Raw genomic sequence first — 14,640 nt, 5'->3', positions numbered from 1 at the left:
GTTGTATTGCAGATGTGTATGTTTGTTCTTTGTGTTTCTTTCTGATTCACTCACTGCTTCCTCATACACCTCCAGTTCACCTATTGTGCATCCAACACAGTGTCGCCTTTGCGGATTATTACATTACCCCCCCCCCCACATCCATATTCCACAAACTCCATCCATGCCTTCTCTGGTTGATGGCCCATGGCATGGTCAAGGGAACACATTGCATACACTACATATCTCAGGTACCTGTATGGTTGTGAGGACTACCCTAGCATTTTTCACCTTCCACATGCTGTACGTCATGCACATAGGTACACGCAAATACTTATCTTTCATAACATGGTATGTACACCCGGGTAATACCCGTTCATCTTTGACACATCCTGACAAGAATGGCTTGGACCGCAAATGGACAGATTTTGGCCGAATACTCTGACCATTGGTAGGGTTGCCACCTTTTCATATGGCCAGGATGGGATATATTCCGTATATAAATCAGATTTTACAGGACAACACATACCCACGATCAGTACAATGGATAGTACTTTTGTTTTATGCCTACATGTAAACTTATTGTTGTAGCAGTTTAGATGCTTCTTCTGTTTCGTTTACTTGCTTATTCTATTTCTTGTAACATGTAGGTATGTTACATACGGAAATAACAATTGTATGTGACTATTACATGAGATGTGGGACATAATTATGTCATACGGTCGCAGGATATTTTACATTTATAATGGTTTTGGTATGGACACAACTGCCCAGATGGGTACTGTCCCACACAATGTGGGACAGGTGGTAACCCTGACCATTGGGCTAGATTTAGCTATTGGCGACGCGCTAACATGATGCGTTTCACTTCCACTTGGTATAACTATCAACACTGCATTAGAATACGGGCACATGGTTTTAAATGCCATTTGTTCGAGGGATGGGGACTCGATATTCGGCTATATGCATTTGTGTTTGTTTCTTAATTTTGTGTTCGCAAGAACTGTCTTGCATGCTTTGCATATGTTTCAGTATCCACTGACACTGACAGTTGTGATTACTATTGCAGGCAGACTGTAATATTCAGCATTTTAGGTTGCACGTAAACAGCTGACATTTCCATGTTGATGTGGCGGCAGCGCGCCTTCATTAATATGCATATGGCGCTACTGCGCCATCTGCATGCTGCCCAGTCGGCGCAAGCCTAATGCTGGCCTTGCGCCGAGCTTCATGAATCCCGGGGATTGTTTATAAGTTCCATGATGATACAATCCATAGCCTTGCAGACCAGGCTCATCAGACTAATGGGGTGGTAGTTCCCGGGGTCTGTGGTGGCTCCCCCTTTGTGGAGTGGGATAACCATTGCTGTGTGCCATTCAGTGGGCACAAAGCCTGAGCTGAGGCTATGATTGAACATGGTACTTAGGTGGGGTGCCAGTTTTTTCTGTAGTTCATGTAGAACGCAGCCTGGGATGTTGTCAGGTCCCATGGATGTTGTGTTCTTAGCTTTGAAGAGTGTGTTTTTTACATGTGCAGCTGTGATTACAGGAACTTTGCATTCTTCCGGTATAGAGATGGACCCTTTAGGGGGTGAGAGAGGGGTAAAGTTATCACTGAACTTATCTGCCAGGATGTTGGCAATATCAGTTGGGTGTGTATATTTAGTGCCATTGTGCTGTAACTCAGAGCAGATCTGAGTGTTGCCATTGAGATTCTTGACATAGCTATAGAATGCTTTGTGGTTGTCTTAAGAATCAGTGCCGATTTTGTTTTCATAACTAGCTTTGGAGGATTTTATGAGGGATCTCAACTTCTTATTGAGGCTGATCATGGAGTTTCTCCAATCATGGGATTTTACTCTTTTTTGCAACAGTTTCTTTCTTTTGTTGTAGAGTTTGTTTATGGCAGGGGATCACCAGATTGGCTTCCTTTTTTGGAGGATAGCATCTTGGTTCTGTTAGGGATTGGATGATCCATGCACTCGTGTAAGTGCTTATAAAGTACATTTGTATAGGATTCAGCAGTTGTACCTCTATTGTCCGTCAGCATGGGTGTCTGCTAACTGTGTGACTCTGAAGCCATTTATGATTCTAACCTAAAATTTTCTGAGCTTATCCTGCAGATGTAAAGTTCTATTCTGCACACTGTCTTAGAATGTATTTTTAATTGTGTGTAATACACACACACACACACACACACACACACACATATATATATATATATATATATATATATATATATGTATGTATATCTATGCACACACCTCTAATTTTGCTACATGGTATAATGGGGATGTTGAGCAATGATTGCTCTGAGACAGTTAATTGTTAAATTAACTGTTTCATTGTTAAAATAGTATATTGCTGCTATTAGCAATTGACCTTTGGACTTCCGGTTCTTCCTTAGGTGAGATTATGACAGTCTGTAATGTTACATGGAATTTAAACAAGGAAAAAACAGTCATAATGTTGATTTGCAATTTTTTGCCATGTCTCCACAAGTATGCTTCCTTCAGCAGACTAGTAGTAATATTACAGTGGCTAACAGTTTTTCAGTTTAATCAAGCTGTGGGGATCATCACGACTGTTGATAGCTTTAGGAGGTCCCTGATGATATATATATTTTAATTGATCTTATCCTAATTTTGCTGACCAAATTGTACAGCCAGTATTGCTTGTTCATGATGTTGTTATTTAGATCTTTTTATTGATTGTGGGCCTGTTTATTTTATGTGATCATTTTAACTATATGTTTTGTAGTATAATAGAATATAGACTTGATACCTAGTCTAAAATAAGTCCAGGTGGCTGGGTGATGAGACAGGTGCAGGTTGTAGGCCTCCCCAGATTGGGTCCTGTACTTGCTAAGGCCAACTGTTGGTCATGCTGTTATCAGTACTCTACCAGAGTAACCAAAATGTTAATAAAAAATAGGAAATCGTTTTCTAGTACCCTAACATGAAATAACTATTATTCTGATGCTCAACACTCAGCATAAAATGTTACAACAAAATTTAATGAAATGAAACTGTAATCTTAATAACAAATAATAGACCCTAAGTAAAACAGTACTACTTTGAGAAGAATATTTGTCTACTACACTGAGTCCAGAATTAGTAGCCTTTCTACTGTAATATGAGAACTCCTGTTGAGGAAAAGAGAAGGAATATTACTGTCTTATTCTGATGGGCAGAAACCAAGTTATGGTAACCCAAATGGGTCAGTTACAATTACAATATGGCAACAGCCATCACTACTTCGCCACAAACAGATAAAGCAAGTAAGTTCTAGCAATCAGGCAGTACTAACTAGCGAGTGGTGCCACTCAGGCAGTGTCTAAGATGCTCAGTTCTGAGAACTAACAACTCAAAAGCAGTGTATCACACTAGGAAAGTGCAGTCACTAAATAAAATTGATACTGTGTGATAATGTGGTAGTGTACAACTGAACGCACACCTTAGCAGCCCTCCGAAATTCAACACTGCGGTATTGTGACATACAGCAGTGCATTAAACAGAAAAGTAAGATATACAATTATCACAAAATCTGTAATACAGTAAAGCTGTTTAGGTTTGCTGTTCCACATATACCACAGAGAGTACAAAATATAATAGATTTACTAATTATTACTTAAAAAATAAAATAACCCAGTCTTATATAAATAAAATACATAATAGAAGCAGCATCTTGGACAGCCATGGTAATAGCAGAGCCAAATTTAGAATCCCTGTCTTGGTCTGGTCTATTTCTGACTATGATTCGTTCTGACAATGTCAGAGAGTTGGCTTAGTTAAGAAATTTTAGAAGCATTGCAAGTTATTGCCTCGTTACTATACTGAATACATTCAAATGAGACTGTAAACCGAATAATTCCTAAGCACTGGTCAGTGTTTCCTTTGTACTTGTTGAAATTTCCCATCATCATGTGCACGTAGTTCAAGCTGCCCCTCATGAATGACAGTAGGATTAGTAACCTTTGTGAGTACTGGAGAACTGGTCATAGGTCAGAATCAAGTCAACGTTCAATTGTATGTGTTTTAGTTAGTTATTTATGCATGTATGTTGGTATGTATTTTTGTCGGCTTTCAGTGGCTGCTGAAAAGAAATTATTGAATGCATACTTAAGATATTGTATGGATTATTATCATTAACTGAGATATATATATATATATATATATATATATATATATATATATATATATATTTTTTTTTTTTTTTTTACTCCTTCTCATGCAAAACTATTTTGACATTCAACAGCATTTGGATCATAAATTAAAGTACAAATTTATATTAAGTTATATTGCATAAAATAAAGACATAGTCCACTAAATGTACTCATCATCACTTAATGTTTCCTTCCAGCATATTCGGCAATTTGCAGATGCTTCAGATAAATAAACATCATTAATCTTACTGTCCCTGAATGAATAAGCTTATAGACAACACAGTGCAGAGATAAATGAGCAGACAGAAAACCAGGTGTAACAAATGTTTACAGATATTATTTTAAATACCTTCATAAAAATCTGTTGCGTATAGTACTCTACTTATAATATGCCATATTCTGGACACTGAGTTATGCAGTTTATAACTCTCAGCTGGAGACCAACAGTATGATAGTTTGCTTCTGTGCATGCTAAGTTTAAAACTGAAATATGTGACATTTTTCTGGTTTCATATACAGACTTAAAGACAAAATGCTTACATATTCTTTTCCAGAATATTGTGGGATATAATCCTAAATACGCTTTTAACAGGCAACAGAACTATTTAAAACATTGCTTTTTGTAGTATGTGACAGTGATACTTATATATCATAGTCCATGTTGGTAGCAGATTCTGTCTTGAACTTTTCATAGGTCCCTACCATAATCAGAGCATTTGATCTATACCTGGCTTCTTTGATACTTTCCTCTGTTTCTCATTTTATTTCAGACAGCATGCAGCATCATCTTATGACACATTGCAGTTACCTAGCTTCATTTAGGTCAACTGGTTTTATTTATTTAAATAAAATGCATGTCTCTTGCATATGCCAATATACCAGTGCATAAGTCAATATTCATTTATACGTAAAACCTAGTAACTTTTATACAACTGGAAGAATTCATTATGGTACCCTTTGTTTTTGTACAATACTTCAACATTAAATTGTTCAAGAATAAAATACATAAAAAATTAGGCAGCACTATCTTCAGAAAAATGACCTATTCCAATATCTTGTTGCACTTCAGGAGTTGCCACCCACCACACCAGTTGAAAAGTATAATAAAGGGCCAGATGGTAAGCTTATCATGCTTAATAAGTGGTGATGTGAACTTTACCAATGAAATGTATGTTTTAATAGGGATGTTCATTAAGAGGAGATATCCATTGCGAATGTTGATTAAAATTAAGAAAGAAATTTTGGTAAAAATAAATACATCTTTTATCCCCATATTGAACATCACAGTTTCCCAGACACAAACCAGACCTAGAGATATTACTACAGATGTGATGGTTTTGCGTTACAACACAGATTCCCATAATATATGTTTGACTGTCAATAGAAGTTGGGACACTTGTTTTTGTGAAGTGACCAAGGAACTTCTTGGCAATAAACCCCAAATAGTTTATAGTAGGGGCAGTAATATTAAAAACATTTTAGAGGGGAATTTTAAAACCAACTTAAAACCTGGGTATCATTCCCTTATGATGAAATGTGGTGCCTGTAAATTTTGTAATTTTATTAATGATGGGCCATATGTCATGGTAGGGAATTATGATTACTCTATTAAATGTCCAGGGAAATGTAACTGCAACATGACCACGTTAGTCTATCTGGCTACCTGTGTGTCTTGTACATCTTTTTATGTTGGAAAAACTGTGCACAGGTTAAGAAATAGAATTAGTAAACATTTAAGGGCAATAAAGAATGGGGATTCACATAATGCTCTTTTTGTTCACAGTAATAAGTGTGTGAACTTTAAAAGGTTCATCTTTTTTGTGATTGAAAAGGTTCAACAAAATGAGAGGGGTGGTGACATTAAATTAGAAGTAGCAGCAAGGGAAAGTAAATGGCAGATGAGGTTAAATGCCAATGTTTCACAAGGACTTAATGGCAGTATATCACTGGCCCCTATTTTGAAACAAAGGGCTTGTTTAATTTGAATTAATATCAGTGTTTTTTATGTTCCACTTTTGGAATTATAAACTTTGATAGGTAATTGTATTTATATTTGGGCTTAGGCTTTTGCTGTGTTAAAATGTATTTTGAACTGTATTCACCATGTTTTTTACTATTTTTATGACAGTTATTCCTTTAAAATCTTGACTTTTAGTGATATGTCTTTAACTAGTTAGTGTCTTGTATTAATTGTATGAAGAATGTGATTGGTTGTTTATTTCACCTATGAGGGTACTTAAGCTGTTATGCTTGGCTTTTTTTACAACTCTGATGATGCCAGTGGAATCCAAGGTGAAAGCTCTTAGTTGTCGGTCGATTTGCTACTCTGTTTGTTATTAAAACAGTTTTTTTTTGTTTCCAGCAAAGTGTTGCAGCTGTTTTTCTTCATTTCTACAAGTTTGCTGCTTGTTAGCACTTGGTTTGTATATCCCTCAAGCTATACCTCTTTTCGACAGAGGGTCATACTGGTCAATCATGGATTACCTTTGTGGATACCCATCCAGTTATCTACTTTATGTTTAAAAGAAATGGTGATTTGAACTGCTTATCATGTATTAGAAATTTATTCCAGTGGTTTGGGAGATTCCTGGTTATAAGCTTTGTCCTCCACGCTGTTTAATTTGCCTCTTGGTAATGGGAAGGTGTCATTAATATGTAATAATAAAGTATCAATGTAATATTAAATAAATATGAAAATAACATATCGTTGCATGTTACATTTGCTAGAGATAGGTTTGAAATACAATCAAGGATCTAGAGAGGTATATGAGTTAGGGTATGAACTTTAACAGCATTAATGTATGAAATGGGAACACCAAACCTGTGCATAGCATGGATGAAAGCAACACACCCTACCAAAAGCTTTGATGGCATCACTAGCAAATATAAATATAGGTTACAACTGGATATGAGCAAAAAGTGAGTATGCAGTAAAGACTTGATTGTGTAGTTCTCAGTTTTTAAGAAAATCAGTCTAGTAGGCAGAGCTGCTGTATGGCATTATATCTTTGCTAGTACTGTCACACAGATTTTACCATCAACATTAATGCAGTGGGTTTATAATTATTAGGGTTAGTGGGACCTGTGTTTAGTTTTGGCAACATGATAGTTAAAATGTATTAAAATGGAGTCTGATATACTTGAAAAACCAAAAGAAATGAATAACTTAAACTAAAGATACAAATTTTTCATATGCAATTGGTGATATAAAATTTTTAGTGACTTGATCACATTACCTATTTCTGATTATTTCATGGGTGGTGAGCAACAGCCTAGGGAAAGAGCATGAAATGAGAGGTAGTCAAGGAAAAAACTCAGATCACCTATAGATATATCCATGGATGAGGCTGGCATTCAGATATGCTACTATATTGCTGAAGGTTTTGAAGATAAAAAATTATCATTAATATTTTGCAGCTTTTCAGTATAGAAATCATTACCAGCCCCCTTTTTCCCATTTTATTCTACATGGGGTCTTGGTATCTTGTTAATTGTTGTCAACTTTCTTGATTCAGTCCCACCCTCCTACCTTCTTCAACACTCGTGCCTGACTGTCGCAGATCTTCTTTCACACAATCCATCTACCTCTTTGCTGGATGTCCTCGCTTCCTCTTACCTTCTTCCTGTCTGTCCCAAATCTTATTCACCAGATTGTCTTCTGCTTTTATGCATGTGTCCAAACCACCATAATCTGTGCTGTTTGGTATTTTTCTGCAATTGGAGCTACTTTGGCTTCTGCTCTTATGCCCTCATTTCTTCATCTATCCCATAGTGTGCATCCTACCACCCTTCTTAGGCACTTCATTTCCTTCACCTCTAGCTTCTTCAACTGTTCGGCCTTTACTGCCCAGGTTTCTGTACCATACAGTAGTACTGGTCCCACCACTGTCTTGTACACCTTACTTTTCAGCTTCTTTGGCATTCTTCTGCCATAGACTACAACTGACTCTCTATGTCATTCGGCTGCAGCCCCACTGATGCTAGCTTTGACCTCTTTGCTTAGACTTCCCTTCTCCTCAACCCCTGTGACCGATACATGAAGCTGTTTACCTGTTTCACTATCTTTCCTTCTATCTCTAGTCTCAGCTACTTCTGATTTCTCCAATTTGCTGCCATTACCACCATCTTATCTGTGCTTAGTTTTATCCCATGTGCCTTCAGTTTTGCATTCCATTCTCCTATCTTTTGCTGAAGTTCTAGCTCCGAATCTGCCTGTAATGCTACATCATCTGCATGCAGCAACATTGTTGAGCTGACCTTTTGACCTGTTTGCTAATGTAGTCCATCTCAAGTATGAACAGCAGTGGGTTCAGAGCTGAATCCTGATGTACACCCATTCCCACTGAATACCCCTCTGTGAGGCCAAACTCTGCTCATACTTGAGTCACTGGGTCCTTGTACATAGCCTGCACTAATTCTGCCAATGATTTTAGGACTTTAAAGCACTGCAGTACTGCTCAGGTCAGCTTTCTTGGGACCTTGTCATATGCTTTCTCCAAGTCTAGGAATGCCCAGTTACACTCTTTTCATATCTCTAGCTTCTTCTCAAGTATCTATCTCACTGCAAACGTTGGGTCAGTTGTGCTGCATCCTGATCTGATTCTGAACTGCTCATCTACCATCTTACTTTCTACCACTCCACATAGCCATTTATCAATTACCTTCTCCAGAACTTTTATGCAATCTGATTCGAATGTGATGTCTCTGTACTGCCCATAGTTGTGGATGTCCCCTTTGTTCTTGTACAATGACACAAGTATGCTTATTCTCCACTCATCTGGGATACACCTTTCACTCCACACTGCTATTAGTACCCTCAGACGCCATTTCTCCCCTATTTCACCCACCATCTTTATCATATCTGCTGTGATTGCATCTGAGCCTGCTGCTTTCCCTGACTTCATTTTTCTTAGTGCTGTTCTTCTAGGGTGGGCTCCTCTTCTCTCATTGTAGGCTGTTTCTGGGGCAGTACAGCTTCTGTGGGGTTTTCTTCATTCAGAAGCTGCTGGAAATACTCCTTCCATCTACCTTTGATGTCTTTTGGACTGGTGAGCAGGTTGTTGCTGGCATTCCTTACGAAAGGTGTCTGACTGTCTTCTTTATCTTTCTGTCTTTGCCTTGCAACCTGATATATTTTCTTTGTGCCACTTACTGAGTCACTTTCCAGAAGCTGCTAGTGAGCCAAATGCCATATTCTTTGCTATTGCAACTTCTTTCTTAGCTTCTTTGTTAGCCAACCAGTAGTTCTTAATAGCCTGGTCTGTATTTTCTGTCTCCTACTTCTTCCTGCACTTCTTTCTTTTGATGACTTCCTGGACTTCTGCATGCCGCCAGCAGCTCTCCTTATGTACCTTATTTCTATACCTGGCTCGGCCACTTTTCTTTTCTGTAGTCCTAACACATTCTGTAGTCCACCCACATAGGTGGGAGGATGACATAATCATACCTCTCAACTGTCCCGAATTACTCGGTTTCTACCGAGTTTTGGGGTCCAAATAATGGGGTGCCACGATTCCCGAGTGGCACCCCTTCATTTCCGATTTATTCGCAATTTGTTTTTTATTTTTTTTTAATTTTCGCGTTTCATGAGCCAACGTCATCACGTGAGTGATGATGTCAGCTCCACCAGCCTGTCGGAATGCTCACACACATATGTAGCACATATTTCCGGCTCTGGTTCAAATGCTTTTGCGAGCGACAAGTCATCAGAGCCGGAAAGGCTGGATTTATTTAGCTTGAATTAGAAAGGATTTCGCTGGCTGTGGATTTTATTTAGAAGATGCTCCACTCACTGTGGATTTTATGAAGAGAAGACACTAGCTGGATTTATTTTGCTGGCTGGATGTGGAGTTTATTTGGAAGACGCTCACTGTTTCTGGATGCATTCAGAGGTAAGGGGTGATTAAAATAAAATAAAAAAGGATGTCAACAATTTCAAATCTTCTCTGCATTAACCCAGACATCCTTGAGGTTGCTTAGTTTAAATAACACATAAACACACTACTTGAGAGATGAGCATTCAACTTTGCTTACATATAAAGGTTAAGTTTTTTTCCACTTAATGGGCCATAACATTGTAGAACACAGCTGTGTAAGCATAGACAAAAACTGCAATGCATCATGTTATTTTTTTCCTAGTCTGACCGTCACTTTTATCTAATCTGTAGATATTCAAAAAAGTCACAAAAATAAATCTTTTTTTCCAAAAAGTATCTATAACATTGTAATACATTAAACAGTCATTGTCACCTCCTTTAATGAGTGACGAATATCTTGATAACACCAAGGTTCTAATTTTTCAGAGATGTTCATATGTAGGTAGCTCACATTAAACAACTCTTGACAGTCTGTTCTAATTAAAAAGTGCTCAAAAGAACTTCAAAAGGGGTAATGTCCCCACAGAAAAGGCCAAACTTTGAAATACTAAAACCAATTTCATATAAAAAGGAACATGAGTGACAACTAATGAAATAACTGATTTTTATACTAATGCTTTTTTTTGAAATGGCAGTCCAATTTTCTTTTTTGAAAAATAAGATTTCTTCTGACTAGAAGAGGAAGACATCAAAGATAAATCACGAAAGGTCATGCTTGTGATTTCATCCTACATAATCATGTCATAATTAATGCTTTCAGTTTCCCCGATGTCAAAACTGTGATATTTTTCCCTAAAATCTGATAATCTCCAGGACAAAGTATTCTCTTAAGTAAGTACAATCATTTGTTCACTACTTGTCACAGAAACAAAGACAGTTATATATATGTGATACATTACTGTACAACTTACTAAAGTGTTTCACATATTGTAAGACACTTTTCTGTAATATTTTCATGTTAGGTCAGATGATGTTTTATCTGCTAAAATAACAAGACATTTGTCATTTTTCTGTTCTTTTTTCAGGCTATTACAAAATGCATAATGTGTGTCTTTTTTATGCTAAGAGGTTGAGAGCTGTGGTGAGAAATGAATTCACTAAATGATAGCCATTAAATTTTCAGTCTTCCTATTTTTCAGGAAGCTGCCAATTTGGCATAGTGGTATGTTGCTCTGACTGTAGTGCATAGGGTCTCAAGACTTGCTAGTGAAATGCATGGTGGTAACACACTTTATTCTAGCAGCTTTACAAAATTATACAAGCAATGTTTAAAATATGTCCCTGATTTTTGACCTTTTGCTCCACCCCCCCAAAAAAACATGAAATTGAAAATAAGTGTGAGAAGCTGTGCAAGATGCCTATGGGTTACACTACTGTCATTATATTTATAGTGTGAATATGGAAGTAGACTTTTATGATGGAAATGTTCTGAATTGGGCAGTTTTGTCATTATTATTTCATGCATTTTGTTTCATTGCCTACAGTACAGCCTACTGGAAAAATGTTGTATACAAGGAATATAATTTAATAAAGTCAGGAAGGTGTATCAAAGAAAAGAACACATGTATGTTTCTTGCGTTGTTTGCAAGGGGCCAATGATTTGAAAACAGCCCAAAGGTAATCTTTTTATCCACCACTGGCCAGATGCATTTTCTTTGGATGTGGTGTAGATTTCAATGCTGTTTCAATGAATGTGAGTTTCAAGGGCAGAGAAGTTTTAATGCCAAGTCTGTTTTCATTTTGAGACAGTATTACTTTGTTTACCAGATGTCTATTAGTGTTTGTGCATTGTTGTGTTGTAAAATGTTGTTGTGTCTTTCAGCTTTTCCCGGTTAGGGGTCGCCACAGCAGAACTCTGGTCCAATAATAATTGGCAGTAGATTTTTACGTGCCGAGTTGCAAGCCCTGATGCACAACCTTCAACGAAGGTACACCCATTCACGCATGTCTCTACACAGAAGATGCTCTAGCTGAGAATCGAACAGGACAACGTCTTACTGTGAGGCGACAACTATACCGCAGCACCACCATGTGCTGTAAAATGTAAACATAAAATACAAATAATCATTGTAGAAGTAAAGCAGTATGCACACATTAGTGTTTATGGTAAATGGGGTGAAAGCCAGGTAATGGGACACTGGAATGGCTGCAGGGGGACTGGTGCCATATTTTGGTTGTCTGTTCTTCAGTATGCATTTGATAATTTGTATTCCATAATTCCATTGGAGTGGGTGGGGTTATGTAATTATGTATGCAAAATAGATGTTAATCAGCGTACAGATTTGTACCTATTTTTCATGGGCCTTGTCCAGATTTTTGATGTTTCCAAGTTGAGAGGTATGGACATAATGGTTAAGGTGTTTACCTTAAAGACACAAGGTGCAGGGTTTGATTCTCACATGGGGTAATTGGCTAGGTTTCAAGTGGCCCAAAAGGGCAGTTAGCCTAGTACTAATCTATGAACTTATTCTGTTTTTAGGCACTGCTCTTTTTGTTCAACTCCACCTATTTCCTCCTTTTCTTGGGGTGCTAGAACCCTGAGTAGTTCTTTGAACTGTTGCACTTTCTCTCCAGTCAACTTCCAGATCTTCAGCCTCATCTCTGTTGACCTTAAAGCTTTCTCTTACCACTGTTTGCAGCTGATTGTGGCAACTAGTGGTTTATGCTGTCGGCCAACTGTTTCAATGGGGATTACTTTTACAATCTTGGATTCTACCCCAGTGCCTTTTCCTTACTAGGAAGAAGTCTACCTGAGTTGCATGTTGGCTACTCTTGTATGTAGTCTTGTGACTGTCTCTCTTTCTGAACTATGTGTGGGCTACTATCAAGCCATTTGTCAGACAGAAGTCTAGAATGGCTTCTCCTCCTTTATTTCGGTGACCCCACCCATGTGGACCCAGGCAGTCCTCATATCCTGTTCTGTCTGTTCCGATATGTGCATTCAAGTCACCCATTATCAACAACAATTCACGTTGTCCTGCTTTAGATAAGTAGGTCCTGCAACTGCTGTTTGCATGCAGTCTTTTCCTTACTATGAATACTGCCCTATAATTACACTGGAGGCTGATTACCTGAGTATGTCATTAATTCTGATGATATCTCTCACTGCCTTCTGAAGTCTCTCTCTCTCACCACAATTCATATACCATTTCTAGCCTGTCCCTCTCCTGAGTAGTAGAGACTGCATCCCAAGCCAAGTGGTTTTGCTGCACTGCCCTTCCATTTCATCTCTTGGATACATAGGATGTCTAGCCTCCTCTGTATCATCATGTCATCCACTTCCAAGCTGCATACTGTCAGTGAACTTACATTAAGCGTAACAATTCTCGGTTCATGTTTGGAAGGTTTGCTGGTTTTATGTTCAATTTTCAGTCAACAAAGCTATCTCAGGTAACCCAGGCTGGGAAGCCAGGCACTGACTAGTCAGTAGCTTATTGACCCAGGGCTGCTGGGCTTTACGGCGGGCACACTCTTGCTAATACAGAGAACATATACCGCTCACACCATTAGCAAGGTTTCCTGGCATAGGTCAGACTAGGCCGAGTGCTCAACCCACTTATCACCGGTAACTACCCATGCCCAATTTGGTGACATTAGTCAACATGACCAAATCACCTAGGGCCATATTTTACCCCACTGAGTGGCTAGCCCTGCCACAGCATGCAGTCTGTGATCTGTGTTCTCCTATCTTGAGGATACTGTACACTACAGTAGATGCCCAAAGGGGTTGGTCTGTACAACTCTTCCCCCTATAGGGCACCATGTAAAGTCTGCACTACTGCCTACACCCCAATATAAAAAACTGTCTTCAATAAAGAGACTGGACTGCATGTTTTTAAAATGTATAATAAACAAACAAGAAACTTGGATGGATTTTGTTCCAATATGCATTATTAGAAATAGTTGTTGCTTTGCACCATGACAGTTGTGAGTTAAAAGGCAGTGTTCATCTAGGTTGTAATAATTTAATTTGCTGTTCAGTTTGAGCAGCAAAGTTAGACAGGACTTCATTTTCCAAGATCTGATTATAATTTAATAATGTTCTCTCCTTTTCTAGCCTCACTATTTTGGTAACTATAGATGACTAATTAATGGCCATCTAATTTTGGACTTCGAGGCAGCCCACTGCATGTCTAAAGATATACCATCATTTGGACAGTTTAGAATCCATTTATATATAAAATTGTTAATTGCAGCAGTACTTTGTCTATACTGAAGCAGAGAAGTATTTAAAATACCAGTTCTAAACATTATTTCTTGATGGGGAAAACTTAATAAGCTCACAATTAATCTTAAATTTTGAGTAATCTGAAAATATATGGCTCAGTAAAACAATCTTTTCATTGAAAGTGACAGGCTGTATGAGATAAAGGATAAACTAGTAAAAGTAACATGGTTTCTGATCTTCTTATATATATATATATATATATATATATATATATATATATATATTTGGGTCTACTTCATAACATCTAAAACCCATACCATCTAATTTCATAATATTGAGACCAGAACATCTAAAACCCATAACATCTAATTTCATAATATCAAGACCAGAACATCTAAAACCCAAAACATCTAAAACCCATAATAACATTGAAAATGTGCATCAAAAGATCGA

Source organism: Protopterus annectens, chromosome 13.part0 (assembly GCF_019279795.1).
Source record: "Protopterus annectens isolate FY-2018-M chromosome 13.part0, PAN1.0, whole genome shotgun sequence".
NCBI lineage: Eukaryota > Metazoa > Chordata > Ceratodontiformes > Protopteridae > Protopterus > Protopterus annectens.
This window is presented reverse-complemented; position numbering follows the sequence as displayed.